The 14,975-nt window shown below is 52.2% G+C and overlaps 38 non-coding genes and 27 pseudogenes across 38 annotated transcripts; all 65 read right to left on the reverse strand.

Annotated features, from left to right (window-relative positions):
- Window positions 1-19: 19 nt before the first annotated feature.
- LOC143977594 (5S ribosomal RNA) lies at window positions 20-138 on the reverse strand (annotated as a pseudogene).
- A 109-nt stretch (window positions 139-247) lies between these two features.
- On the reverse strand, window positions 248-366 carry LOC143978043 (5S ribosomal RNA; annotated as a pseudogene).
- Window positions 367-475: 109 nt separating this feature from the next.
- Window positions 476-594, reverse strand: LOC143978811 (5S ribosomal RNA; annotated as a pseudogene).
- Window positions 595-703: 109 nt separating this feature from the next.
- Window positions 704-822, reverse strand: LOC143977678 (5S ribosomal RNA; annotated as a pseudogene).
- A 109-nt stretch (window positions 823-931) lies between these two features.
- LOC143977196 (5S ribosomal RNA) lies at window positions 932-1,050 on the reverse strand. The gene has a single exon (XR_013273479.1). It is a non-coding gene; the product is annotated as a 5S ribosomal RNA (ribosomal RNA).
- A 108-nt stretch (window positions 1,051-1,158) lies between these two features.
- On the reverse strand, window positions 1,159-1,277 carry LOC143978271 (5S ribosomal RNA; annotated as a pseudogene).
- Window positions 1,278-1,386: 109 nt separating this feature from the next.
- On the reverse strand, window positions 1,387-1,505 carry LOC143976620 (5S ribosomal RNA). Its single transcript, XR_013272920.1, has one exon. It is a non-coding gene; the product is annotated as a 5S ribosomal RNA (ribosomal RNA).
- Window positions 1,506-1,614: 109 nt separating this feature from the next.
- Window positions 1,615-1,733, reverse strand: LOC143978779 (5S ribosomal RNA; annotated as a pseudogene).
- Window positions 1,734-2,059: 326 nt separating this feature from the next.
- Window positions 2,060-2,178, reverse strand: LOC143979906 (5S ribosomal RNA). The gene has a single exon (XR_013274117.1). It is a non-coding gene; the product is annotated as a 5S ribosomal RNA (ribosomal RNA).
- Window positions 2,179-2,287: 109 nt separating this feature from the next.
- LOC143977480 (5S ribosomal RNA) lies at window positions 2,288-2,406 on the reverse strand. Its single transcript, XR_013273756.1, has one exon. It is a non-coding gene; the product is annotated as a 5S ribosomal RNA (ribosomal RNA).
- Window positions 2,407-2,515: 109 nt separating this feature from the next.
- LOC143978943 (5S ribosomal RNA) lies at window positions 2,516-2,635 on the reverse strand (annotated as a pseudogene).
- Window positions 2,636-2,701: 66 nt separating this feature from the next.
- Window positions 2,702-2,820, reverse strand: LOC143976925 (5S ribosomal RNA). Its single transcript, XR_013273216.1, has one exon. It is a non-coding gene; the product is annotated as a 5S ribosomal RNA (ribosomal RNA).
- Window positions 2,821-2,929: 109 nt separating this feature from the next.
- LOC143977866 (5S ribosomal RNA) lies at window positions 2,930-3,048 on the reverse strand (annotated as a pseudogene).
- Window positions 3,049-3,157: 109 nt separating this feature from the next.
- On the reverse strand, window positions 3,158-3,276 carry LOC143979240 (5S ribosomal RNA; annotated as a pseudogene).
- A 109-nt stretch (window positions 3,277-3,385) lies between these two features.
- On the reverse strand, window positions 3,386-3,504 carry LOC143976491 (5S ribosomal RNA). Its single transcript, XR_013272797.1, has one exon. It is a non-coding gene; the product is annotated as a 5S ribosomal RNA (ribosomal RNA).
- Window positions 3,505-3,613: 109 nt separating this feature from the next.
- LOC143977236 (5S ribosomal RNA) lies at window positions 3,614-3,732 on the reverse strand. The gene has a single exon (XR_013273518.1). It is a non-coding gene; the product is annotated as a 5S ribosomal RNA (ribosomal RNA).
- A 109-nt stretch (window positions 3,733-3,841) lies between these two features.
- LOC143977968 (5S ribosomal RNA) lies at window positions 3,842-3,960 on the reverse strand (annotated as a pseudogene).
- A 109-nt stretch (window positions 3,961-4,069) lies between these two features.
- On the reverse strand, window positions 4,070-4,188 carry LOC143978105 (5S ribosomal RNA; annotated as a pseudogene).
- A 109-nt stretch (window positions 4,189-4,297) lies between these two features.
- LOC143978371 (5S ribosomal RNA) lies at window positions 4,298-4,416 on the reverse strand (annotated as a pseudogene).
- Window positions 4,417-4,525: 109 nt separating this feature from the next.
- Window positions 4,526-4,644, reverse strand: LOC143979104 (5S ribosomal RNA; annotated as a pseudogene).
- A 109-nt stretch (window positions 4,645-4,753) lies between these two features.
- On the reverse strand, window positions 4,754-4,872 carry LOC143978225 (5S ribosomal RNA; annotated as a pseudogene).
- Window positions 4,873-4,981: 109 nt separating this feature from the next.
- Window positions 4,982-5,100, reverse strand: LOC143976757 (5S ribosomal RNA). Its single transcript, XR_013273052.1, has one exon. It is a non-coding gene; the product is annotated as a 5S ribosomal RNA (ribosomal RNA).
- A 109-nt stretch (window positions 5,101-5,209) lies between these two features.
- Window positions 5,210-5,328, reverse strand: LOC143976589 (5S ribosomal RNA). The gene has a single exon (XR_013272890.1). It is a non-coding gene; the product is annotated as a 5S ribosomal RNA (ribosomal RNA).
- Window positions 5,329-5,437: 109 nt separating this feature from the next.
- On the reverse strand, window positions 5,438-5,556 carry LOC143976387 (5S ribosomal RNA). The gene has a single exon (XR_013272696.1). It is a non-coding gene; the product is annotated as a 5S ribosomal RNA (ribosomal RNA).
- A 109-nt stretch (window positions 5,557-5,665) lies between these two features.
- On the reverse strand, window positions 5,666-5,784 carry LOC143978494 (5S ribosomal RNA; annotated as a pseudogene).
- A 109-nt stretch (window positions 5,785-5,893) lies between these two features.
- Window positions 5,894-6,012, reverse strand: LOC143977030 (5S ribosomal RNA). Its single transcript, XR_013273316.1, has one exon. It is a non-coding gene; the product is annotated as a 5S ribosomal RNA (ribosomal RNA).
- A 108-nt stretch (window positions 6,013-6,120) lies between these two features.
- LOC143976388 (5S ribosomal RNA) lies at window positions 6,121-6,239 on the reverse strand. Its single transcript, XR_013272697.1, has one exon. It is a non-coding gene; the product is annotated as a 5S ribosomal RNA (ribosomal RNA).
- A 109-nt stretch (window positions 6,240-6,348) lies between these two features.
- Window positions 6,349-6,467, reverse strand: LOC143976753 (5S ribosomal RNA). Its single transcript, XR_013273048.1, has one exon. It is a non-coding gene; the product is annotated as a 5S ribosomal RNA (ribosomal RNA).
- Window positions 6,468-6,576: 109 nt separating this feature from the next.
- LOC143977138 (5S ribosomal RNA) lies at window positions 6,577-6,695 on the reverse strand. The gene has a single exon (XR_013273423.1). It is a non-coding gene; the product is annotated as a 5S ribosomal RNA (ribosomal RNA).
- Window positions 6,696-6,804: 109 nt separating this feature from the next.
- LOC143976347 (5S ribosomal RNA) lies at window positions 6,805-6,923 on the reverse strand. Its single transcript, XR_013272658.1, has one exon. It is a non-coding gene; the product is annotated as a 5S ribosomal RNA (ribosomal RNA).
- Window positions 6,924-7,032: 109 nt separating this feature from the next.
- Window positions 7,033-7,151, reverse strand: LOC143977624 (5S ribosomal RNA; annotated as a pseudogene).
- Window positions 7,152-7,260: 109 nt separating this feature from the next.
- LOC143977237 (5S ribosomal RNA) lies at window positions 7,261-7,379 on the reverse strand. Its single transcript, XR_013273519.1, has one exon. It is a non-coding gene; the product is annotated as a 5S ribosomal RNA (ribosomal RNA).
- A 109-nt stretch (window positions 7,380-7,488) lies between these two features.
- On the reverse strand, window positions 7,489-7,607 carry LOC143980073 (5S ribosomal RNA). The gene has a single exon (XR_013274217.1). It is a non-coding gene; the product is annotated as a 5S ribosomal RNA (ribosomal RNA).
- A 109-nt stretch (window positions 7,608-7,716) lies between these two features.
- On the reverse strand, window positions 7,717-7,835 carry LOC143976671 (5S ribosomal RNA). The gene has a single exon (XR_013272968.1). It is a non-coding gene; the product is annotated as a 5S ribosomal RNA (ribosomal RNA).
- Window positions 7,836-7,944: 109 nt separating this feature from the next.
- On the reverse strand, window positions 7,945-8,063 carry LOC143978373 (5S ribosomal RNA; annotated as a pseudogene).
- Window positions 8,064-8,172: 109 nt separating this feature from the next.
- Window positions 8,173-8,291, reverse strand: LOC143978716 (5S ribosomal RNA; annotated as a pseudogene).
- A 109-nt stretch (window positions 8,292-8,400) lies between these two features.
- Window positions 8,401-8,519, reverse strand: LOC143977823 (5S ribosomal RNA; annotated as a pseudogene).
- A 109-nt stretch (window positions 8,520-8,628) lies between these two features.
- LOC143976758 (5S ribosomal RNA) lies at window positions 8,629-8,747 on the reverse strand. The gene has a single exon (XR_013273053.1). It is a non-coding gene; the product is annotated as a 5S ribosomal RNA (ribosomal RNA).
- Window positions 8,748-8,856: 109 nt separating this feature from the next.
- Window positions 8,857-8,975, reverse strand: LOC143976590 (5S ribosomal RNA). Its single transcript, XR_013272891.1, has one exon. It is a non-coding gene; the product is annotated as a 5S ribosomal RNA (ribosomal RNA).
- A 109-nt stretch (window positions 8,976-9,084) lies between these two features.
- Window positions 9,085-9,203, reverse strand: LOC143976389 (5S ribosomal RNA). Its single transcript, XR_013272698.1, has one exon. It is a non-coding gene; the product is annotated as a 5S ribosomal RNA (ribosomal RNA).
- A 109-nt stretch (window positions 9,204-9,312) lies between these two features.
- On the reverse strand, window positions 9,313-9,431 carry LOC143978495 (5S ribosomal RNA; annotated as a pseudogene).
- Window positions 9,432-9,540: 109 nt separating this feature from the next.
- Window positions 9,541-9,659, reverse strand: LOC143977341 (5S ribosomal RNA). Its single transcript, XR_013273625.1, has one exon. It is a non-coding gene; the product is annotated as a 5S ribosomal RNA (ribosomal RNA).
- Window positions 9,660-9,768: 109 nt separating this feature from the next.
- Window positions 9,769-9,887, reverse strand: LOC143980123 (5S ribosomal RNA). Its single transcript, XR_013274266.1, has one exon. It is a non-coding gene; the product is annotated as a 5S ribosomal RNA (ribosomal RNA).
- Window positions 9,888-9,996: 109 nt separating this feature from the next.
- On the reverse strand, window positions 9,997-10,116 carry LOC143978213 (5S ribosomal RNA; annotated as a pseudogene).
- A 109-nt stretch (window positions 10,117-10,225) lies between these two features.
- On the reverse strand, window positions 10,226-10,344 carry LOC143978223 (5S ribosomal RNA; annotated as a pseudogene).
- A 109-nt stretch (window positions 10,345-10,453) lies between these two features.
- LOC143977143 (5S ribosomal RNA) lies at window positions 10,454-10,572 on the reverse strand. Its single transcript, XR_013273428.1, has one exon. It is a non-coding gene; the product is annotated as a 5S ribosomal RNA (ribosomal RNA).
- Window positions 10,573-10,681: 109 nt separating this feature from the next.
- On the reverse strand, window positions 10,682-10,800 carry LOC143977088 (5S ribosomal RNA). The gene has a single exon (XR_013273373.1). It is a non-coding gene; the product is annotated as a 5S ribosomal RNA (ribosomal RNA).
- Window positions 10,801-10,909: 109 nt separating this feature from the next.
- On the reverse strand, window positions 10,910-11,028 carry LOC143977428 (5S ribosomal RNA). The gene has a single exon (XR_013273707.1). It is a non-coding gene; the product is annotated as a 5S ribosomal RNA (ribosomal RNA).
- Window positions 11,029-11,137: 109 nt separating this feature from the next.
- On the reverse strand, window positions 11,138-11,256 carry LOC143978400 (5S ribosomal RNA). The gene has a single exon (XR_013273937.1). It is a non-coding gene; the product is annotated as a 5S ribosomal RNA (ribosomal RNA).
- Window positions 11,257-11,365: 109 nt separating this feature from the next.
- On the reverse strand, window positions 11,366-11,484 carry LOC143976700 (5S ribosomal RNA). The gene has a single exon (XR_013272997.1). It is a non-coding gene; the product is annotated as a 5S ribosomal RNA (ribosomal RNA).
- A 109-nt stretch (window positions 11,485-11,593) lies between these two features.
- Window positions 11,594-11,712, reverse strand: LOC143976516 (5S ribosomal RNA). Its single transcript, XR_013272820.1, has one exon. It is a non-coding gene; the product is annotated as a 5S ribosomal RNA (ribosomal RNA).
- A 109-nt stretch (window positions 11,713-11,821) lies between these two features.
- LOC143977509 (5S ribosomal RNA) lies at window positions 11,822-11,940 on the reverse strand. Its single transcript, XR_013273785.1, has one exon. It is a non-coding gene; the product is annotated as a 5S ribosomal RNA (ribosomal RNA).
- A 109-nt stretch (window positions 11,941-12,049) lies between these two features.
- Window positions 12,050-12,168, reverse strand: LOC143976878 (5S ribosomal RNA). The gene has a single exon (XR_013273170.1). It is a non-coding gene; the product is annotated as a 5S ribosomal RNA (ribosomal RNA).
- A 109-nt stretch (window positions 12,169-12,277) lies between these two features.
- On the reverse strand, window positions 12,278-12,396 carry LOC143977199 (5S ribosomal RNA). Its single transcript, XR_013273482.1, has one exon. It is a non-coding gene; the product is annotated as a 5S ribosomal RNA (ribosomal RNA).
- A 109-nt stretch (window positions 12,397-12,505) lies between these two features.
- LOC143977316 (5S ribosomal RNA) lies at window positions 12,506-12,624 on the reverse strand. The gene has a single exon (XR_013273601.1). It is a non-coding gene; the product is annotated as a 5S ribosomal RNA (ribosomal RNA).
- A 109-nt stretch (window positions 12,625-12,733) lies between these two features.
- LOC143976765 (5S ribosomal RNA) lies at window positions 12,734-12,852 on the reverse strand. Its single transcript, XR_013273060.1, has one exon. It is a non-coding gene; the product is annotated as a 5S ribosomal RNA (ribosomal RNA).
- Window positions 12,853-12,961: 109 nt separating this feature from the next.
- LOC143979989 (5S ribosomal RNA) lies at window positions 12,962-13,080 on the reverse strand. The gene has a single exon (XR_013274155.1). It is a non-coding gene; the product is annotated as a 5S ribosomal RNA (ribosomal RNA).
- A 109-nt stretch (window positions 13,081-13,189) lies between these two features.
- Window positions 13,190-13,308, reverse strand: LOC143979054 (5S ribosomal RNA; annotated as a pseudogene).
- Window positions 13,309-13,417: 109 nt separating this feature from the next.
- Window positions 13,418-13,536, reverse strand: LOC143976974 (5S ribosomal RNA). The gene has a single exon (XR_013273263.1). It is a non-coding gene; the product is annotated as a 5S ribosomal RNA (ribosomal RNA).
- Window positions 13,537-13,645: 109 nt separating this feature from the next.
- Window positions 13,646-13,764, reverse strand: LOC143980000 (5S ribosomal RNA). The gene has a single exon (XR_013274156.1). It is a non-coding gene; the product is annotated as a 5S ribosomal RNA (ribosomal RNA).
- A 109-nt stretch (window positions 13,765-13,873) lies between these two features.
- On the reverse strand, window positions 13,874-13,992 carry LOC143978967 (5S ribosomal RNA; annotated as a pseudogene).
- A 109-nt stretch (window positions 13,993-14,101) lies between these two features.
- Window positions 14,102-14,220, reverse strand: LOC143976975 (5S ribosomal RNA). The gene has a single exon (XR_013273264.1). It is a non-coding gene; the product is annotated as a 5S ribosomal RNA (ribosomal RNA).
- A 108-nt stretch (window positions 14,221-14,328) lies between these two features.
- Window positions 14,329-14,447, reverse strand: LOC143979399 (5S ribosomal RNA; annotated as a pseudogene).
- Window positions 14,448-14,556: 109 nt separating this feature from the next.
- On the reverse strand, window positions 14,557-14,675 carry LOC143978215 (5S ribosomal RNA; annotated as a pseudogene).
- Window positions 14,676-14,784: 109 nt separating this feature from the next.
- Window positions 14,785-14,903, reverse strand: LOC143977688 (5S ribosomal RNA; annotated as a pseudogene).
- Between the last annotated feature and the right edge of the window lie 72 nt (window positions 14,904-14,975).

Genomic DNA, 14,975 nt, shown 5'->3' on the forward strand with positions numbered 1-14,975 from the left:
CAACAACATAATGGAAAAAAGCCTACGGCACCTGGTATTCCCAGGCGGTCTCCCATCCAGATACTAACCAGGCGCGACCATGCTTAGCATCCGAGATCAGACGAGATCGAGCGCATTCAGGGTGATGTGGCCGTAGGCGATCTTGCACCCTACTTACAACTCTCTTGACAAAAGCCAAGGTGGTCACCTCGGGCAATCGAGAGGAAAAATACAGCAGGTCGCCAAAGCCAACAACATAATGGAAAAAAGCCTACGGCACCTGGTTATCCCAGGCGGTCTCCCATCCAGGTACTAACCAGGCCCGACCCTGCTTAGCATCCGAGATCAGATGAGATCGAGCGCATTCAGGGTGATGTGGCTGTAGGTGATCTTGCACCCTACTTACAACTCTCTTGACAAAAGCCGAGGTGGTCACCTCGGGGAATCGAGAGGAAAAATACAGCAGGTCGCCAAAGCCAACAACATAATGGAAAAAAGCCTACGTCACCTGGTATTCCCAGGCGGTCTCCCATCCAGGTACTAACCAAGCCCGACCCTGCTTAGCATCCGAGATCAGATGAGATTGAGCGCATTCAGTGTGATGTGGCCGTAAGCGATCTTGCACCCTACTTACAACTCTCTTGACAAAAGCCAAGGTGGTCACCTCGGGCAATTGAGAGGAAAAATACAGCAGGTCACCAAAGCCAACAACATAATGGAAAAAAGCCTACGGCACCTGGTATTCCCAGGCGGTCTCCCATCCAGGTACTAACAAAGCCCGACCCTGCTTAGCATCCGAGATCAGATGAGATCGAACGCATTCAGGGTGATGTGGCCGTAGGCGATCTTGCACCCTACTTACAACTCTCTTGACAAAAGCCAAGGTGGTCACCTCGGGCAATCGAGAGGAAAAATACAGCAGGTCGCCAAAGCCAACAACATGATGGAAAAAAGCCTACGGCAACTGGTATTCCCATTCGGTCTCCCATCCAGGTACTAACCAGGCCCAACCCTGCTTAGCATCCGAGATCAGACGAGATCGAGCGCATTCAGGGTGATGTGGCCGTAGGCGATCTTGCACCCTACTTACAACTCTCTTGACAAAAGCCAAGGTGGTCACCTCGCCAATCGAGAGGAAAAATACAGCAGGTCGCCAAAGCCAACAACATAATGGAAAAAAGTCTACGGCACCTGGTATTCCCAGGCGGTCTCCCATCCAGGTACTAACAAAGCCCGACCCTGCTTAGCATCCGAGATCAGATGAGATCGAACGCATTCAGGGTGATGTGGCCGTAGGCGATCTTGCACCCTACTTACAACTCTCTTGACAAAAGCCAAGGTGGTCACCTCGGGCAATCGAGAGGAAAAATACAGCAGGTTGCCAAAGCCAACAACATAATGGAAAAAAGCCTACGGCACTTGGTATTCCCAGGCGGTCTCCCATCCAGGTACTAACCAGGCCCGACCCTGCTTAGCATCTGAGATCAGACGAGATCAAGCGCATTCAGGGTGATGTGGCCGTAGGCGATCTTGCACCCTACTTACAACTCTCTTGACAAAAGCCAAGGTGGTCACCTCGGGCAATCGAGAGGAAAAATACAGCAGGTCGCCAAAGCCAACAACATAATGGAAAAAAGTCTACGGCACCTGGTATTCCAAGGCGGTCTCCGATCCTGGTACTAACCAGGCCCGACCCGGCTTAGCATCCGAGATCAGACGAGATCGAGCGCATTCAGGGTGATGTGGCCGTAGGCGATCTTGCACCCTACTTACAACTCTCTTGACAAAAGCCAAGGTGGTCACCTCGGGCAATCGAGAGGAAAAATACAGCAGGTCGCTAAAGCCAACAACATAATAAAAAAAAGCCTACGGCAGCTGGTATTCCCAGGCGGTCTCCTAACAAGGCCCGACCCTGCTTAGCATCCGAGATCAGACGAGTTTGAGCGCATTCAGGGTGATGTGGCCGTAGGCAATCTTGCACCCTACTTACAACTCTCTTGACAAAAGCCAAGGTGGTCACCTCGGGCAATCGAGAGGAAAAATACAGCAGGTCGCCAAAGCCAACAACATAATGGAAAAAAGCCTACGGCACCTGGTATTCCCAGGCGGTCTACCATCCAGGTACTAACCAGGCTCGACCCTGCTTAGCATCCGAGATCAGACGAGATCGAGGGCATTCAGGGTGATGTGGCCGTAGGCGATCTTGCACTCTACTTACAACTCTCTTGACAAAAGCCAAGGTGGTCACCTCGGGCAATCGAGAGGAAAAATACAGCAGGTCGCCAAAGCCAACAACATAATGGAAAAAAGCCTACGGCACCGGGTATTCCCAGGCGGTCTCCCATCCAAGTACTAACCAGGCCCGACTCTGCTTAGCATCCGAGATCAGACGAGATCAAGCGCATTCAGTGTGACGTGGCCGTAGGCGATCTTGCACCCTACTTACAACTCTCTTGACAAAAGCCAAGGTGGTCACCTCGGGCAATCGAGAGGAAAAATACAGCAGGTCGCCAAAGCCAACAACATAATGAAAAAATGCCTACGGCACCTGGTATTCCCAGGCGGTCTCCCATCCAGGTACTAACCAGGGCCCGACCCTGCTTAGCATCCGAGATCAGATTAGATCGAGCGCATTCAGGGTGATGTGGCTGTAGGTGATCACCTCGGGCAATTGAGAGGAAAAATACAGCAGGTCGCCAAAGCCAACAACATAATGGAAAAAAGCCTACGGCACCTGGTATTCCCAGGCGGTCTCCCATCCAGGTACTAACCAGGCCCGACCCTGCCTAGCATCCGAGATCAGACGAGATCGAGCGCATTCAGGGTGATGTGGCCATAGGCGATTTTGCACTCTACTTACAACTCTCTTGACAAAAGCCAAGGTGGTCACCTCGGGCAATCGAGAGGAAAAATACAGCAGGTCGCCAAAGCCAACAATATAATGGAAAAAAGCCTACGGCACCTGGTATTCCCAGGCGGTCTCCCATCCAGGTACTAACCAGGCCCGACCCTGCTTAGCATATGAGATCAGACGAAATCGAGCGCATTCAAGGTGATGTGGCCGTAGGCAATTTTGCACCCTACTTACAACTCTCTTGACAAAAGCCAAGGTGGTCACCTCGGGCAATTTAGAGGAAAAATACAGCAGGTCGCCAAAGCCAACAACATAATGGAAAAAAGCCTACGGCACCTGGTATTTCCAGGCGGTCTCCCATCCAGGTAATAACCAGGCCTGACCCTGCTTAGCATCCGAGATCAGACGAGATCGAACGCATTCAGTGTGATGTGGCCGTAGGCGATCTTGCATCCTACTTACAACTCTCTTAACAAAAGCCAAGGTGGTCACCTCGGGCAATCGAGAGGAAAAATACAGCAGGTCGCCAAAGCCAACAACATAATGAAAAAAAGCCTACGGCACCTGGTATTCCCAGGCGGTCTCCCATCCAGGTACTAACCAGGCCCGACCCTGCTTAGCATCTGAGATCAGACGAGATCGAGCGCATTCAGGGTGATGTGGCCGTAGGCGATCTTGCACCCTCCTTACAACTCTCTTGACAAAAGCCAAGGTGGTCACCTCGGGCAATAGAGAGGAAAAATACAGCAGGTCGCCAAAGCCAACAACATAATGGAAAAAAGCCTACGGCACCTGGTATTCCCAGGCGGTCTCCCATCCAGGTACTAACCAGGCCCGACCCTGTTTAGCATCCGAGATCAGACGAGATCGAGCGCAGTCAGGGTGATGTGGCTGTAGGCGATCTTGCACCCTACTTACAACTCTCTTGACAAAAGCCAAGGTGGTCACCTCGGGCAATCGAGAGGAAAAATACAGCAGGTCGCCAAAGCCTACAACATAATGGAAAAAAGCCTATGGCACCTGGTATTCACAGGCGGTCTCCCATCCAGTTACTAACCAGGCCCGACCCCGCTTAGCATCCGAGATCAGACGAGATCGAGCGCATTCAGGGTGATGTGGCCATAGGCAATCTTGCTCCCTACTTACAACTCTCTTGACAAAAGCCAAAGTGGTCACCTCGGGCAATTGAGAGGAAAAATACAGCAGGTCGCCAAAGCCAACAACATAATGGAAAAAAGCCTACGGCACCCGGTATTCCCAGGCGGTCTCCCATCCAGGTACTAACCAGGCCCGACACTGCTTAGCATCCGAGATCAGACGATATCGAGCGCATTCAGGGTGATGTGGCCGTAGGCGATCTTGCACCCTACTTACAACTCTCTTGACAAAAGCCAAGGTGGTCACCTCGGGCAATCGAGAGGAAAAATACAGCAGGTCGCCAAAGCCAACAACATAATGGAAAAAAGCCTACGGCACCCGGTATTCCCAGGCGGTCTCCCATCCAGGTACTAACCAGGCCCGACCGTCCTTAGCATCCGAAATCAGACGAGATCGAGCGCATTCAGGGTGATGTGGCCGTAGGCGATCTTGCACCCTACTTACAACTCTCTTGACAAAAGCCAAGGTGGTCACCTCGGGCACTCGAGAGGAAAAATACAGCAGGTCACCAAAGCCAAAAACATAATGGAAAAAAGCCTACGGCACCTAGTATTCCCAGGCGGTCTCCCATCCAGTTACTAACCAGGCCCGACCCTACTTAGCATCCGAGATCAGACGAGATTGAGCGCATTCAGGGTGATGTGGCCGTAGGTGACCGTGCGCCCTACTTACAACTCTCTTGACAAAAGCCAAGGTGGTCACCTCGGGCAATCGAGAGGAAAAATACAGCAGGTCGCCAAAGCCAACAACATAATGGAAAAAAGCCTACGGCGCCTGCCATTCCCAGGCGGTCTCCCATCCAGGTACTATCCAGGCGCGACCCTGCTTGGCATCCGAGATCAGACGAGATCGAGCGCATTCAGGGTGATGTGGCCGTAGGCGATCTTGCACCCTACTTACAACTCTCTTGACAAAAGCCAAGGTGGTCACCTCGGGCAATCGAGAGGAAAAATACAGCAGGTCACCAAAGCCAACAACATAATGGAAAAAAACCTACGGCACCTGGTATTCCCGGGCGGTCTCCCATCCAGGTACTAACCAGGCCCGACCCTGCTTAGCATCCGAGATCAGACGAGATCGAGCGCATTCAGGGTGATGTTGCCGTAGGCGATCTTGCACCCTACTTACAACTCTCTTGACAAAAGCCAAGGTGGTCACCTCGGGCAATCGAGAGGAAAAATACAGCAGGTCGCCAAAACCAACAACATAATGGAAAAAAGCCTACGGCACCTGGTATTCGCAGGCGGTCTCCCATCCAGGTACTAACCAAGCCCGACCCTGCTTAGCATCCGAGATCAGATGAGATCGAGCGCATTCAGGGTGATGTGGCCGTAGGCGATCTTGCACCCTACTTACAACTCTCTTGACAAAAGCCAAGGTGGTCACCTCGGGCAATCGAGAGGAAAAATACAGCAGGTCGCCAAAACCAACAACATAATGGAAAAAAGCCTACGGCACCTGGTATTCGCAGGCGGTCTCCCATCCAGGTACTAACCAGGCCCGACCCTGCTTAGCATCCGAGATCAGACGAGATCGAGCGCATTCAGGGTGATGTGGCCGTAGGCGATCTTGCACCCTACTTACAACTCTCTTGACAAAAGCCAAGGTGGTCACCTCGGGCAATCGAGAGGAAAAATACAGCAGGTCGCCAAAGCCAACAACATAATGGAAAAAAACCTACGGCACCTGGTATTCCCAGGCGGTCTCCCATCCAGGTACTAACCAGGCCCGACCCTGCTTAGCATCCGAGATCAGACGAGATTGAGCGCATTCAGGGTGATGTTGCTGTAGGCGATCTTGCACCCTACTTACAACTCTCTTGACAAAAGCCAAGGTGGTCACCTCGGGCAATCGAGAGGAAAAATACAGCAGGTCGCCAAAACCAACAACATAATGGAAAAAAGCCTACAGCACCTGGTATTCGCAGGCGGTCTCCCATCCAGGTACTAACCAGGCCCGACCCTGCTTAGCATCCGAGATCAGACGAGATCGAGCGCATTCAGGGTGATGTTGCCGTAGGCGATCTTGCACTTTACTTACAACTCTCTTGACAAAGCCAAGGTGGTCACCTCGGGCAATCGAGAGGAAAAATACAGCAGGTCGCCAAAACCAACAACATAATGGAAAAAAGCCTACGGCACCTGGTATTCGCAGGCGGTCTCCCATCCAGGTACTAACCAGGCCCGACCCTGCTTAGCATCCGAGATCAGACGAGATCGAGCGCATTCAGGGTGATGTGGCCGTAGGCAATCTTTCACCCTACTTACAACTCTCTTGACAAAAGCCAAGGTGGTCACCTCGGGCAATCGAGAGGAAAAATACAGCAGGTCGCCAAAGCCAACAACATAATGGGAAAAAGCCTACGGCACCTGGTAGTCCCAGGCGGTCTCCCATCCAGGTACTAACCAGGCCCGACCCTGCTTAGCATCCGAGATCAGACGAGATCGAGCGCATTCAGGGTGATGTGGCCGTAGGCGATCTTGCACCCTACTTACAACTCTCTTGAAAAAAGCCAAGGTGGTCACCTCGGGCAATCGAGAGGAAAAATACAGCAGGTCGCCAAAGCCAACAACATAATGGAAAAAAGCCTACGGCACCTGGTATTCCCAGGCGGTCTCCCATCCAGGTACTAACCAGGCCCGACCCTGCTTAGCATCCGAGATCAGACGAGATTGAGCGCATTCAGGGTGATGTTGCCGTAGGCGATCTGGCACCCTACTTACAACTCTCTTGACAAAAGCCAAGGTGGTCACCTTGGGCAATCGAGAGGAAAAATACAGCAGGTCGCCAAAGCCAACAACATAATGGAAAAAAACCTACGGCACCTGGTATTCCCAGGCGGTCTCCCATCCAGGTACTAACCAGGCCCGACCCTGCTTAGCATCCGAGATCAGACGAGATCGAGCGCATTCAGGGTGATGTAGCCGTAGGCGATCTGGCACCCTACTTACAACTCTCTTGACAAAAGCCAAGGTGGTCACCTCGGGCAATCGAGAGGAAAAATACAGCAGGTCGCCAAAGCCAACAACATAATGAAAAAAAGCCTACGGCACCTGGTATTCCCAGGCGGTCTCCCATCCAGGTACTAACCAGGCCCGACCCTGCTTAGCATCTGAGATCAGACGAGATTGAGCGCATTCAGGGTGATGTGGCCGTAGGCGATCTTGCACCCTCCTTACAACTCTCTTGACAAAAGCCAAGGTGGTCACCTCGGGCAATAGAGAGGAAAAATACAGCAGGTCGCCAAAGCCAACAACATAATGGAAAAAAGCCTACGGCACCTGGTATTCCCAGGCGGTCTCCCATCCAGGTACTAACCAGGCCCGACCCTGTTTAGCATCCGAGATCAGACGAGATCGAGCGCAGTCAGGGTGATGTGGCTGTAGGCGATCTTGCACCCTACTTACAACTCTCTTGACAAAAGCCAAGGTGGTCACCTCGGGCAATCGAGAGGAAAAATACAGCAGGTCGCCAAAGCCTACAACATAATGGAAAAAAGCCTATGGCACCTGGTATTCCCAGGCGGTCTCCCATCCAGGTACTAACCAGGCCCGACCCCGCTTAGCATCCGAGATCAGACGAGATCGAGCGCATTCAGGGTGATGTGGCCATAGGCAATCTTGCTCCCTACTTACAACTCTCTTGACAAAAGCCAAAGTGGTCACCTCGGGCAATTGAGAGGAAAAATACAGCAGGTCGCCAAAGCCAACAACATAATGGAAAAAAGCCTACGGCACCCGGTATTCCCAGGCGGTCTCCCATCCAGGTACTAACCAGGCCCGACACTGCTTAGCATCCGAGATCAGACGAGATCGAGCGCATTCAGGGTGATGTGGCCGTAGGCGATCTTGCACCCTACTTACAACTCTCTTGACAAAAGCCAAGGTGGTCACCTCGGGCAATCGAGAGGAAAAATACAGCAGGTCGCCAAAGCCAACAACATAATGGAAAAAAGCCTACGGCACCCGGTATTCCCAGGCGGTCTCCCATCCAGGTACTAACCAGGCCCGACCGTCCTTAGCATCCGAAATCAGACGAGATCGAGCGCATTCAGGGTGATGTGGCCGTAGGCGATCTTGCACCCTACTTACAACTCTCTTGACAAAAGCCAAGGTGGTCACCTCGGGCACTCGAGAGGAAAAATACAGCAGGTCACCAAAGCCAAAAACATAATGGAAAAAAGCCTACGGCACCTGGTATTCCCAGGCGGTCTCCCATCCAGTTACTAACCAGGCCCGACCCTACTTAGCATCCGAGATCAGACGAGATTGAGCGCATTCAGGGTGATGTGGCCGTAGGTGACCGTGCGCCCTACTTACAACTCTCTTGACAAAAGCCAAGGTGGTCACCTCGGGCAATCGAGAGGAAAAATACAGCAGGTCGCCAAAGCCAACAACATAATGGAAAAAAGCCTACGGCACCTGCCATTCCCAGGCGGTCTCCCATCCAGGTACTATCCAGGCGCGACCCTGCTTGGCATCCGAGATCAGACGAGATCGAGCGCATTCAGGGTGATGTGGCCGTAGGCGATCTTGCACCCTACTTACAACTCTCTTGACAAAAGCCAAGGTGGTCACCTCGGGCAATCGAGAGGAAAAATACAGCAGGTCACCAAAGCCAACAACATAATGGAAAAAAACCTACGGCACCTGGTATTCCCGGGCGGTCTCCCATCCAGGTACTAACCAGGCCCGACCCTGCTTAGCATCCGAGATCAGACGAGATCGAGCGCATTCAGGGTGATGTTGCCGTAGGCGATCTTGCACCCTACTTACAACTCTCTTGACAAAAGCCAAGGTGGTCACCTCGGGCAATCGAGAGGAAAAATACAGCAGGTCGCCAAAACCAACAACATAATGGAAAAAAGCCTACGGCACCTGGTATTCGCAGGCGGTCTCCCATCCAGGTACTAACCAAGCCCGACCCTGCTTAGCATCCGAGATCAGATGAGATCGAGCGCATTCAGGGTGATGTGGCCGTAGGCGATCTTGCACCCTACTTACAACTCTCTTGACAAAAGCCAAGGTGGTCACCTCGGGCAATCGAGAGGAAAAATACAGCAGGTCGCCAAAACCAACAACATAATGGAAAAAAGCCTACGGCACCTGGTATTCGCAGGCGGTCTCCCATCCAGGTACTAACCAGGCCCGACCCTGCTTAGCATCCGAGATCAGACGAGATCGAGCGCATTCAGGGTGATGTGGCCGTAGGCGATCTTGCACCCTACTTACAACTCTCTTGACAAAAGCCAAGGTGGTCACCTCGGGCAATCGAGAGGAAAAATACAGCAGGTCGCCAAAGCCAACAACATAATGGAAAAAAACCTACGGCACCTGGTATTCCCAGGCGGTCTCCCATCCAGGTACTAACCAGGCCCGACCCTGCTTAGCATCCGAGATCAGACGAGATTGAGCGCATTCAGGGTGATGTTGCTGTAGGCGATCTTGCACCCTACTTACAACTCTCTTGACAAAAGCCAAGGTGGTCACCTCGGGCAATCGAGAGGAAAAATACAGCAGGTCGCCAAAGCCAACAACATAATGGAAAAAAGCCTACGGCACCTGGTATTCCCAGGCGGTCTCCCATACAGGTATTAACCAGGCACGACCCTGCTTAGCATCCGAGATCAGACGAGATCGAGCGCATTCAGGGTGATGTGGCCGTAGGCAATCTTGCACCCTACTTACAACTCTCTTGACAAAAGCCAAGGTGGTCACCTCGGGCAATCGAGAAGAAAAATACAGCAGGTCGCCAAAGCCAACAACATAATGGAAAAAAGCCGACGGCACCTGGTATTCCCAGGCGGTCTCCCATCCAGGTACTAACCAGGCCCGACCCTGCTTAGCATCCGAGATCAGACGAGATCGAGCGCATTCAGGGTGATGTGGCCGTAGGCGATCTTGCACCCTACTTACAACTCTCTTGAAAAAAGCCAAGGTGGTCACCTCGGGCAATCGAGAGGAAAAATACAGCAGGTCGCCAAAGCCAACAACATAATGGAAAAAAGCCTACGGCACCTGGTATTCCCAGGCGGTCTCCCATCCAGGTACCCAACCAGGCCCGACCCTGCTTAGCATCCGAGATCAGGCGAGATCGAGCGCATTCAGGGTGATGTAGCCGTAGGCGATCTGGCACCCTACTTACAACTCTCTTGACAAAAGCCAAGGTGGTCACCTCGGGCAATCGAGAGGAAAAATACAGCAGGTCACCAAAGCCAACAACATAATGGAAAAAAGCATACGGCACCTGGTATTCCCAGGCGGTCTCCCATCCAGGTACTAACCAGGCCCGACCCTGCTTAGCATCCGAGATCAGACAAGATCAAACGCATTCAGGGTGATGTGGCCGTAAGCGATCTGGAACCCTACTTACAACTCTCTTGACAAAAGCCAAGGTGGTCACCTTGGGCAATCAAGAGGAAAAATACAGCAGGTCGCCAAAGCCAACGACATAATGGAAAAAAGCCTACGGCACCTGGTATTCCCAGGCGGTCTCCCATCCAGGTACTAACCAGGCCCGACCCTGCTTAGCATCTGAGATCAGACGAGATCAAACGCATTCAGGGTGATGTGGCCGTGGGCAATCTTGCCCTCTACTTACAACTCTCTTGACAAAAGCCAAGGTGGTCACCTTGGGCAATGGAGAGGAAAAATACAGCAGGTCGCCAAAGCCAACGACATAATGGAAAAAAGCCTACGGCACCTGGTATTCCCAGCCGGTCTCCCATCCAGGTACTAACCAGGCCCGACCCTGCTTAGCATCCGAGATCAGATGAAATCGAGCGCAATCAGGGTGATGTGGCCATAGGCGATCTTGCACCCTAGTTACAACTCTCTTGACAAAAGCCAAGGTGGTCACCTCGGGCAATCGAGAGGAAAAATACAGCAGGTCGCCAAAGCCAACAACATAATGGAAAAAAGCCTACGGCACCAGGTATTCCCAGGCGGTCTCCCATGCAGGTACTAACCAGGCCCGACCCTGCTTAGCATCTGAGATCAGACGAGATCGAGCGCATTCAGGGTGATGTGGCCATAGGCGATCTTGATCCCTACTTACAACTCTCTTGACAAAAGCCAAGGTGGTCACCTCGGGTAATCGAGAGGAAAAATACAGCAGGTTGCCAAAGCCAACAACATAATGGAAAAAAGCCTACGGCACCTGGTATTCCCAGGCGGTCTCCCATCCAGGTACTAACCAGGCCCGACCCTGCTTAGCATCCGAGATCAGACGAGATCGAGTGCATTCAGGGTGATGTGGCCGTAGGCAATCTTGCACCCTACTTACAACTCTCTTGACAAAAGCCAAGGTGGTCACCTCAGGCAATCGAGAGGAAAAATACAGCAGGTCGCCAAAGCCAACAACATAATGGAAGAAAGCCTTCGGCACCTGGTATTCCCAGGCGGTCTCCCATCCAGGTACTAACCAGGCCCGACCCTGCTTAGCATCCGAGATCAGACGAGATCGAGCGCATTCAGGGTGATGTGACCGTAGGCGATCTTGCACCCTACTTACAACTCTCTTGACATAAGCCAAGGTGGTCACCTCGGGCAATCGAGAGGAAAAATACAGCAGGTCGCCAAAGCCAACAACATAATGGAAAAAAGCCTACGGCACCTGGTATTCCCAGGCGGTCTCCCATCCAGGTACTAACCAGGCCTGACCCTGCTTAGCATCCGAGATCAGATGAGATCGAGCGCAATCAGGGTGATGTGGCCGTAGGCGATCTTGCACCCTACTTACAACTCTCTTGACAAAAGCCAAGGTGGTCATCTCGGGCAATCGAGAGGAAAAATACAGCAGGTCGCCAAAGCCAACAATATAATGGAAAAAAGCCTACGGCACCTGGTATTCCCAGGCGGTCTCCCATCCAGGTACTAACCAGGCTCGACAATGGTTAGCATCCGAGTTCAGACGAGATCGAGCGCTTTCAGGGTGATGTGGCCATAGGCGAGCTTGCACCCTACTTACAACTCTCTTGACAAAAGCCAAGGTGGTCACCTCGGGCAATCGAGAGGAAAAATACAGCAGGTCGCCAAAGCCAACAAAATAATGGAAAAAAGCCTACGGCACCTGGTATTCCCAGGCGGTCTCCCATCCAAGTACTAACCAGGCCTGACCCTGCTTAGCCTCCGAGATCAGACGAGATCAAGTGCATTCAGGGTGATGTGGCCATAGGCGATCTTGCACCCTACTTACAACTCTCTTGACAAAAGCCAAGGTGGTCACCTCGGGCAATCGAGAGGAAAAATACAGCAGGTCGCCAAAGCCAACAAAATAATGGAAAAAAGCCTACGGCACCTAGTATTCCCAGGCGGTCTCCCATTCAAGTACTAACCAGGCCCGACCCTGCTTAGCATCCGAGATCAGACGAGATCGAGCGCATTCAGTGTGATGTGGCCGTAGGCCATCTTGCACCCTACTTACAACTCTCTTGACAAAAGCCAAGGTGGTCACCTCGGGCAATCGAGAGGAAAAATACAGCAGGTCGCCAAAACCAACAACATAATGGAAAAAAGCCTACGGCACCTGGTATTCCCAGGCAGTTTCCCATCCAGGTACTAACCAGACCCGACCCTGCTTAGCATCCGAGATCAGACGAGATCGAGCGCATTCAGGGTGATGTGGCCGTAGGCGATCTTGCACCCTACTTACAACTCTCTTGACAAAAGCCAAGGTGGTCACCTCGGGCAAACGAGAGGAAAAATACAGCAGGTCGCCAAAGCCAACAACATAATGGAAAAAAGCCTACGGCACCTGGTATTCCCAGGCGGAATCCCATCCAGGTACTAACCAGGCCCGACCCTGCTTAGCATCCGAGATCAGAAGAGATCGAGTGCCTTCAGGGTGATGTGGCCGTAGGCGATCTTGCACCCTACTTACAACTCTCTTGACAAAAGCCAAGGTGGTCACCTCGGGCAATCGAGAGGAAAAATACAGCAGGTCGCCAAAGCCAACAACATAATGGAAAAAAACCTACGGCACCTGGTTTTCCCAGGCGGTCTCCCATCCAGGTACTAACCAGGCCCGACCCTGCTTAGCATCCGAGATCAGATGAGATCGAGCGCATTCAGGGTGATGTGGCCGTAGGGGATCTTGCACTCTACTTACAACTCTCTTGACAAAAGCCAAGGTGGTCACATCGGGCAATCGAGAGGATAAATACAGCAGGTCGCCAAAGCCAACAACATAATGGAAAAAAGCCTACGGCACCTGGTATTCCCAGGCCGTCTCCCATCCAGGTACTAACCAGACCCGACGCTGCTTAGCATCCGAGATCAGACGAGATCGAGCGCATTCAGGGTGATGTGGCTGTAGGCGATCTTGCACCCTACTTACAACTCTCTTGACAAAAGCCAAGGTGGTCACCTCGGTCAAACGAGAGGAAAAATACAGCAGGTCGCCAAAGCCAACAACATAATGGAAAAAAGCCTACGGCACCTGGTATTCCCAGGCGGTGTCCCATCCAGGTACTAACCAAGCCCGACCCTGCTTAGCATCCGAGATCAGATGAGATCGAGCGCATTCAGTGTGATATGGCCGTAAGCGATCTTGCACCCTACTTACAACTCTCTTGACAAAAGCCAAGGTGGTCACCTCGGGCAATCGAGAGGAAAAATACAGCAGGTCGCCAAAGCCAACAACATAATGGAAAAAAACCTACGGCACCTGGTTTTCCCAGGCGGTCTCCCATCCAGGTACTAACCAGGCCCGACCCTGCTTAGCATCCGAGATCAGATGAGATCGAGCGCATTCAGGGTGATGTGGCCGTAGGGGATCTTGCACTCTACTTACAACTCTCTTGACAAAAGCCAAGGTGGTCACATCGGGCAATCGAGAGGATAAATACAGCAGGTCGCCAAAGCCAACAACATAATGGAAAAAAGCCTACGGCACCTGGTATTCCCAGGCCGTCTCCCATCCAGGTACTAACCAGACCCGACTCTGCTTAGCATCCGAGATCAGACGAGATCGAGCGCATTCAGGGTGATGTGGCTGTAGGCGATCTTGCACCCTACTTACAACTCTCTTGACAAAAGCCAAGGTGGTCACCTCGGTCAAACGAGAGGAAAAATACAGCAGGTCGCCAAAGCCAACAACATAATGGAAAAAAGCCTACGGCACCTGGTATTCCCAGGCGGTGTCCCATCCAGGTACTAACCAAGCCCGACCCTGCTTAGCATCCGAGATCAGATGAGATCGAGCGCATTCAGTGTGATATGGCCGTAAGCGATCTTGCACCCTACTTACAACTCTCTTGACAAAAGCCAAGGTGGTCACCTCGGGCAATCGAGAGGAAAAATACAGCAGGTCGCCAAAGCCAACAACATAATGGAAAAAGCCGACGGCACCTGGTATTCCCAGGCGGTCTCCCATCCAGGTACTAACCAGGCCCGCCCCTGCTTAGCATCCGAGATGAGACGAAATCAAGCGCATCCAGGGTGATGTGGCCGTAAGGGATCTTGCACTCTACTTACAACTCTCTTGACAAAAGCCAAGGTGGTCACCTCGGGCAATAGAGAGGAAAAATACAGCAGGTCGCCAAAGCCAACAACATAATGGAAAAAAGCCTACGGCACCTAGTATTCCCAGGCGGTTTCCCATCCAGGTACTAACCAGGCCCGATCCTGCTTAGCATCCGAGATCAGACGAGATCGAGCGCATTTAGGGTGATGTGGCCGTAGGCAATCTTGCACCCTACTTACAACTCTCTTGACTAAAGCCAAGGTGGTCACCTTGGGCAATCGAGAGGAAAAATACAGCAGGTCGCCAAAGCCAACAACATAATGGAAAAAAGCCTATGGCACCTGGCATTCCCAGGCGGTCTCCCATCCAGGTACTAACCAGGCCCGACCCTGCTTAGCATCTGAGATCAGACGAGATCGAGCGCATTCAGGGTGATGTGGCCGTAGGCGATCTTGCACCCTACTTACAACTCTCTTGACTAAAGCCAAGGTGGTCACCTCGGGCAATCGAGAGGAAAAAT

The sequence above is a fragment of the Lithobates pipiens genome, unplaced genomic scaffold (assembly GCF_037356315.1).
Source record: "Lithobates pipiens isolate NorthernLeopardFrog02 unplaced genomic scaffold, aLitPip1_a1.2 Scaffold_13, whole genome shotgun sequence".
In the NCBI taxonomy this organism is placed as follows: Eukaryota; Metazoa; Chordata; class Amphibia; order Anura; family Ranidae; genus Lithobates; species Lithobates pipiens.